Source organism: Salvelinus sp. IW2-2015, unplaced genomic scaffold, assembly GCF_002910315.2.
Source record: "Salvelinus sp. IW2-2015 unplaced genomic scaffold, ASM291031v2 Un_scaffold2290, whole genome shotgun sequence".
Taxonomy (NCBI): Eukaryota; Metazoa; Chordata; class Actinopteri; order Salmoniformes; family Salmonidae; genus Salvelinus; species Salvelinus sp. IW2-2015.
Genome location: NW_019943616.1, coordinates 158415 through 166634, shown reverse-complemented (window position 1 = coordinate 166634; position 8220 = coordinate 158415).

Below are 8220 nucleotides of genomic sequence, written 5' to 3'. Positions count from 1 at the left end.
TCTTTTGCTGGGAAAATGGCTGTGTTTTTCTGTGGCTATGTACTGAGCTAACATAATTGTTTGGTTGCTTTCCCCGTAAATCCTTTTTGAAATCAGACATGTGCTGGATTCACAACATTGTGTAGCTTTAATTTTGGTGTCTTTCATGTGTGATTTCATGAAGATAGATTTTATAGTAATATATTGGAATTTGGCGCGCTACATTTTTTCTGGATTTGGCCAAGTGGGACGCTACCGTCCCACCTATCCTAGAGAATTTAACATACATCTTGAATAACGTTCCAACCGGAGAATTACATTGACTTCAGTTGAGCGATGGAACGGAGCTGCCTCTCACGTGAACGCGCTTGGTCAAAGCGTGGTCACCTCATGGCAGTGGTTACTCATTCCTGTCTCCTTCGGCCCCCATTCACAGTAGAGTCATCAGACAAAGTTCTATTGACTGTTGACATCTAATGGAAGCCGTAGGAAGTGAAAACTCATCCATATCTCGCTGTAATTTCAATGGGAGCTTGGTTGAAAATCTACCAGCCTCAGAAAAAATCCAAACAGGAAGTGGAACTCTCAGGTTTTTGCCTGCCATATGAGTTCTGTATACTCACAGACATCATTCAAACAGTTTTAAACAGAGTGTTTTCTATCCAATAGTAATAATAATATGCATATATTAGCATCTGGGACAGAGTAGGAGGCAGTTCCCTATGGGCACGCAATTCATCAAAAGTGAAAATCTGCCCCCTATATCAAAGTTAACAACATTCGAAAGATTGTTCAATACATCGTTTGACATGTTTCTACTGACTGTTACGAACCTTTGGACATTTCGTCACGTTTAGTGAACGCGCTTTGTGACTTTGGAATTGTTTACCAAATGCGCTAACCAAAGTAGCTATTGCACATAAATAACAGACATTATCGAACAAATCAAGCATTTATTGTGACCTGGGATTCCTGGGAGTGCATTGTGATGAAGATCATCAAAGGTAAGGAATATTTATCATGTAATTTCTGGTTTCTGTTGACTCCAACATGGTGGCTAATTTGACTCTTGTTCTGAGCTCCGTCTCAGATTATTGCATTGGTTTGCTTTTTCCGTAAAGTTAAAAAAAAATCTGACACAGCGGTTGCATTAAGGAGAGGTATATCTAAATCAATGTGTACAACTTGTATATCATCTACATTTATGATGAGTGTTTTCTATCCAAATAGTAATATTAATATGCATATCATATGATCTAGGACAGAGTACGAGGCCGTTTAAATTGGGCACGATTTTATCCAGAAGTGAAAAGGGCGCCCCCTATTTCCAAGAGTTAATTACACTTGGATGGTGTATGAAAACACCCAGTCCAACAAAGATACAGGCATCCTTCCTAAATCAGTAGGCGGAGAGGAAGGAAACAACTCAGGGATTTCACCATGAGGCCAATGGTGACTTTAAAATATTACAGAGTTTAATGGCTGTTATAGGAGTCAACCGAGGATGGATAAACAACATTATGGTTACTTCACAATTGTAACGGTCTGGTGTAGCTGGTGCAGAGGAGTCAGGCGCAGGACAGCAAGAGATGAGTAAAAAAGTAACTTTACTTAATAATATACAATTCCATGTAGTAAAATACCAAGCCCACACAAAAGGACCAAAAAATAAACAAGAAAACCATGGAAAACAGAGGGTTAAATAATGAACATAATTGGGAATTGAATCAGTGTTGTAAAACAAAGACAAAACAAATGTAAAATGAAAAGTGGATTGCGATGGCTAGAAGGCCGGTGACGTGAACCGCCGAACAACCCCTAACAAGGAGAGGGACCGACTTTGGCGGAAGTTGTGACAACAATACTAACTTAAATAACAGAGTGAAAAGAAAGAAGCCTGTACATAATAAAAATATTCCAAAACATGCATCCTGTTTGCAACAAGGCACTAGAGTAAAACTACAAAAAATGTGGCAAATAAATAAACATTATGTCCTGAATACTTAATGCAAATCCAACACAGCACATTACTGAGTACCCCTCTCCAGATTTTCAAGTATGGGGGTGGCTGCATCATGTTATGGGTATGCTAGTTATTGGCAAGGACTAGGGAGTTTTAGAAAAACATTTTATGGAATAGAGCTAAGCACAGGAAATATCCTAGAGGAAAATCTGGTTCAGTCTGCTTTCCAACAGACACTGGTAGACAAATTCACCATTCAGCAGGACAATAACCTAAAATACAAGGCCAAATACACACTGGAGTTGCTTACCAAGACGACACTGAATGTTCCTGAGTGGCGTACTTACAGTTTTGACTTAAACCGTCTTGACAATCTATGGCAAGACTTGAAAATGGCAGTCTAGCAATGATCAACAACCAACTTGACAGAGCTTGAAGAATTTTTAAAAGAATAACGTGCAAATATTGTACAATCCAGGTGTGCAAAGCTCTTCAATACTTACCCAGAAAGACTCACAGCTGGCCAAAGGTGATTCTAACATGTATGGATTCAGGGGTGAGAATGCTTATCTAAATGAGATATTTCTGTATTTAATTTTCTCAAAATTTGCCCCAAAAATTAAATAACATGTTTTCACTTTGTCATTATGGGGTATTGTGTGTAGATGGTTGAGAGATTTTTTTTTTTTTAATCCGTTATCAATTCAGGCTGTAAGACAACAAAATGTGGAATAAGTCGAGGTGTATGAATACTTTCTGAATGAACTTATCTCAGTGAGAAAATTATTTTATGTAGGCAAAGAAAATTAACAACACCTTTTTGACTAGATAATTTCAACAAATAACCACTTAATATCTGTTTGTAAATTGCGACGGGTTGGCTTTCATTTGAATCATATCTTAACCCTGGAATCCATGAATCCATACGAGGCAAGCCACCAGACATATTTATAGGAGGATGTGTATTTCCTGTAATTCTTTTGTGTTAAAAAACATGACTCTGGGTAATGTAGTCACACGTGGGAGGTAGTGCATACGTTTTTGTTGATGCTGCTTGATCCGCTAATAAAGGCCCACTACTTTTGTGAGAAAATATAATAGGACATCCTGTTAAATCGCGTGTAGTTGCTCAACTCCTTCGTCAGAATTAACTTTGTATCGCCTTTCGAAAAACCTGAATTATGAAGAAAGACTATTCTCCCCTGTCTTTTATATTTAAATGACATGTATTTTAATGACGAAGCAAGCTATCTCTCCCGATGTGCATTATACAGTACACAGTATGTAATTCTGCCCTCCCTTTGTTAATGTTAATGATGCACATTTGCTCACGCTCTTCTCAATTTACATCAACAACATTGCTCAGGAAGTAGGAAGCTCTCTCATCCATTTATATGCAGATGATAGTCATATACTCAGCTAGCCCCTCCCCGGATTTTGTGTTAAACACTCTACAACAAAGCTTTCTTAGTGCCCAACAAGCTTTCTCTGCCCTTAACCTTGTTCTGAAAACCTCCAAAACAAAGGTCATGTGGTTTGGTAAGAAGAATTCCCCTCTCCCCACCAGTGTGATTACTACTGTACCTCTGAGGTTTTAGAGCTTGAGGTAGTCACCTCATTCTAGTACCTGGGAGTATGGCTAGACGGTACACTGTTCTTCTCTCAGCAGATATCAAAGCTGCAGGCTAAGGTTAAATCTAGACTTGGTTTCCTCTATCGTAGTCGCTCCTCTTTTACCCCAGCTGCCACATTAACCCTGATTCAGATGACGATCCAAGCCATGCTAGATTACGGAGACTTCATTTATAGATCGGCAGGTAAGGGTGCTCTCGAGCGGCAAGATGTTCTTTTACAAGTCGTACGGGGATTATTACGTTAGGAAGGCAGGTTCAATATAAACTAACACGGCCAGACATGCTATAGTTGTGCTATATTGGACTATCTAGAGATGCGAGTATAGTGAATGAAAGTGTGGATTGTTAGCTGATTTTGTGATCTGCTATAGTGTAAGTAAATCTTATAACGCGGCGATCACAGTATACGTATTTACATTAATCGTGTTACTATTATCATGAGGTATATTAGAGTGCTAGAGCATGCGCTAGGAAGAGCACGAGTTTGACAACAGCAGAGGTAATGGAATGCGAAACTATTGGATTATCTGTTTGGATAAATTATTCGATGAATACTAGAGACTGTAATACCAAAAGCTGAGCTCCAGTAGAAGTAAATGTTTTTTACACTTATCTTCATAGCTAACACACAATTGTTAAACAGCAAAATTGGTCGCCGGACAAAGATAGATTGCTCTGTAGTGTTTGACACACTAGACGGAGAGAGATGAAAAATAATCCAATATATAGTATTGTCTTATCTTAGCACTCGTGAAATTGATTGGAGTTTTTCGAATAAAACACATTGATTAAATTGAAGGTTTCATACACAGCGTGGTTCTCGATAATAGGCAATGACATAGCCCGAATTAGTGTTGGTATTGAGAATTTGACTCAGTAGTGACTGTCGCTCACGGGACTAGGGAGGAGCACTTATTTGATTTGGCCTACGGCTAGTGTAACTTCTTAATCTATTTTGTTCCTTAGACTCCGGAGCCTGTTGACGGCTACCGACTATCGCGAGGACTCTTTGTTCTGTAGGCGAGCGTACCGTGGCCGGGTCGGCTTCCTTATTTTGTTGGAGTTTTCACTGTCGTATTGGTATACTTATGACTCGAGTGATGAAGTTTTATGGATATAGGCGTCTAGGCAGAGACTTTTTATATCTCAAAACAATCAGCTCTATTGAAAAGGTCGTGTCACAGAGTGTGGGCGTATAGACTGCGTTAAATTAGACAAAAATTGAACGACATATGACAAAAGAATGGGAAAGCGCACGTTAAGCCATGTACTCAGTCATTGTCACCACCAAATTTTTTCGTAAATTTGTGAGTGCCACTCATTAGTACTAGGTCATCTCAACACCAACCCGAGGCAAAGTCATAGAGGTCATACAAGAACCTGGGAGAGGTGAGCGATCCATCAGTAGCATGTGTGAAAGCAGAGGTCAAGGGATCATCACAGGTCAGAGCCCGGGATTCAGACTCGTTCGATGCGCGTCTACTACGTGGCGCGTAAGTAGTCTTTAGATATGAGACGTAGGAGGAGGTTAACGTGTACGGCACACACTGGAAGGGAAGAGTGGGCCCCGGTGCAGAGCCTGCAGTGGTGAGGTGCCTGTTTCACTCAGATCTGAGGGGTCTGCGCAATCCTAGAGGGACAGGATCCTAGAGGCTACCTTTTGAGGGGTCAGGGAGGGCCGTCAGACCTTGAGGAGTCAGGCGTCGCTCATGCAACCAATTGATGAGGTCACTGGTCGCTCAGACACCTGAAGATGAGTGAGACATAGGGTCGCTGCAGACCGCGCAGATACGGTTCTCAGACTGATGTTTGTGCGTCAGCGTGCGGTGGAAAGTGAAAGCGAGCAGGATTTCTCAGCGATACCATCTGCACGTCCGTATACTCACTATGACGATGTGACCCTGATGGAACCGGGTTGGACATCCACCCAGGTGCATCCCTTCGGTGTCAATCGTCCTCCTCACTCTTACTTATACTCTTCTTCTGCTGTCCTCCCAGTCTGACAGCTCGTTTGTGAACAGTAATAACTTTACAACTGAACAGGTCGGAGATGCACCTCGATCCATCTCTAAAAGGATTAACCTGACACGGGGCTCGCTTGTATTACCTTACGAGGGACCGTTCGCATTGCTCAGTCCAGTATCTGTACCATACGAGACTGAGATCCGCTGTGTGTTTTGCTACATCGGATTCGTTGTCGCTACAAAAGAAAAAGGCGGCGTTTACGGGTTAGGCTACTGAAAGTGGCCAGCCTTTATCACACACTGGCTCATCCAAAACTTGAAATGGTCCAATTCGTTTCCACAAAAAGCCTTTGCAAGCAAGGGTGCAACACTACTTTTCCAGGTTCAGGAGGCAGGTCGGATTAAGATAACATTGGGAAGTGTGTGAACAAAGCAGCGCTCTCAGTAAGTCCAAGCCATACACGGGCAGAAATTTAGCATGACCGGCAGTTATCTATCATGTACCTATTTTCAGAGGGTTACCTGCGAGGACCAAACACACCAAGCTCGCCTCGGCGAGATTGGCTAAATACGGGCGGGGACAGTAGATGTATCCTCTATTCGAGTGGGTGCGGTGGAATTCACCTATCGGCCAACTCACCTTCCGCTATTCTGTTAGCATTGGGCAGAAAGGCTATGTTTGAGTAAGAAAGGTATAGCATTTAAAAGAGTACTAACAATTACACAGACCACAACGCCTATCGATATTATTTACGGGTAAAAAGGATGCTACTGTAGCTGGAGACAGTGTCCATGGATTTTCTTGATTAAGTCTAGGGGTAGCCAACTTGCTTGGGTGGGTTACATGGTATGACTAGTGGCAAGACATACTTGGCTGCCGTTTGTACCCCACCCCACAGTGATCATCTTATCCAAGAGGTTTCTTGTTACATGTCCCGTGATTTACGAAGGTCTGACTGTTATTACATGGATTCTCGCTCCCATATTCATCAATGGTCTCCACAGAGTGTAAGGGGAGAGGGTATTGATATTATATTCAAAGGAAGATACTGATGTCTATGTTTGCCTTGTATCTATAGGACTCATAAAATACGAACCAATGAAATTATACAGAAGCAACCTAATACGGACGGAGGACCTGCACTAAGAAATATTCACATTCACAGACACATTCAGGGTGATTCAATTTTCTTACCTTTCTTCCTTACGCGACAGGGCTTTCTGCCTATTTGGTAACTAAGGTCAAGGGTCTACGAGTTTGTCGCAGGTGCGCCTGAACTCTCAGAAATCCATCTAGCCGGAGAGTAGTTATCATAAAGGCAGTACTCCTTTGAACTTTGATACGTCTGCATGTAGATAATAATCAGCAACGAGACGAGCGACTCGCACCCACAGAGCTTGGGTAATTGGTGTTTTGGACGTAAAGACCTAGTGAATGGTCTTTGGCATACCGGGCGGCGACACATCTAAGGATTGGAAGACTCTAACAATCATTCACTCCTCAACCTAACATGAGAGACGCGAGGTGAGGGAAGAAAACACAAGAGGAATAGTCGCGGGATCATATAGAATGCAAGCAATGTTGTCAGAGAGGGACTTGCTATTGGTCGCCTTCCTATGACATTCATGCTTACACGTTCATTCCATTCTAAAGGGTGTTGTTTGGAGAGCTATTTATTAACACGGTGGAAAGGGTAACCCAAGTGTCAATCTAAAAACTATATTAGCACCGGGAGCATTATGAGCGAGAATAGTTGAGTAGATCGCGTAGGCTACACCTTGCGGACGAACTCTTTGATAAGGACTAGCACCAACAGGTTGCGCGCTATCAGGATCCACTAATACAGAAGTGCAACCCATTAGATATGTTTATTCTTTATGATGGCGCTTGAATATGTCTAGAGATCCATAGCTAATTATGTTTACTTTAGTGTTGTGGATTTTGGCGTACATAATGTATACCTTGGGCTCACGTCTTATACACCAAGGGCTGGGTTCAGAGTCATATTTTTAGGTAATTACCTTAGATGTTTTACTTCTCTACCTACTTGGGAGAACAAATAACAGGCGGGAATGACAGAACTAGAAGTCACTGTGGGGTGTGGGTACAAGGCAGCCAAATATATTTGCACTAGTCATACTGTAACACAAGCTAGTGAGCTACTGTATCAAGAAACAGAACACTGTTAGTACAGGTGACTTTTCTAAATGTGGTTGAGGCTGTTAAAATTATATTTTTAAGTAATTTGTTATAAGTAATTCTGCCATCCTTTAGATGAAGGGAGTTGGTGTTGCCGACTTGTGTCCCGCGTGCAGTGTGTGGTGGTACCCTTGCAAATGTAACGGATGTGAAATGGCTAGCTAGTTAGCGGGTACTAGCGTTTCAATCAGTTACGTCACTTGCTCTGAAACCTAGAAGTAGTGTTGCACCTTGCTCTGCAAGGCTTTTGTGGAACGATGGGTAACGACGCTTCGTGGGTGTCAGTTGTTGATGTGTGCAGAAGGTCCCTGGTTCGCGCCCGTGTCAGGGCGAGGGGACGGTTTAAAGTTATACTGTTACACAAACGAGCTGTCAGGACCTGGTGAGACAGAGAAGAGGAAGAAGGTTGAGGAGGACGATCACGTGACTGTGATGTCCAACCCGCGCTCCGTTCAGCAATGTCAGAGATAACACGGGAAT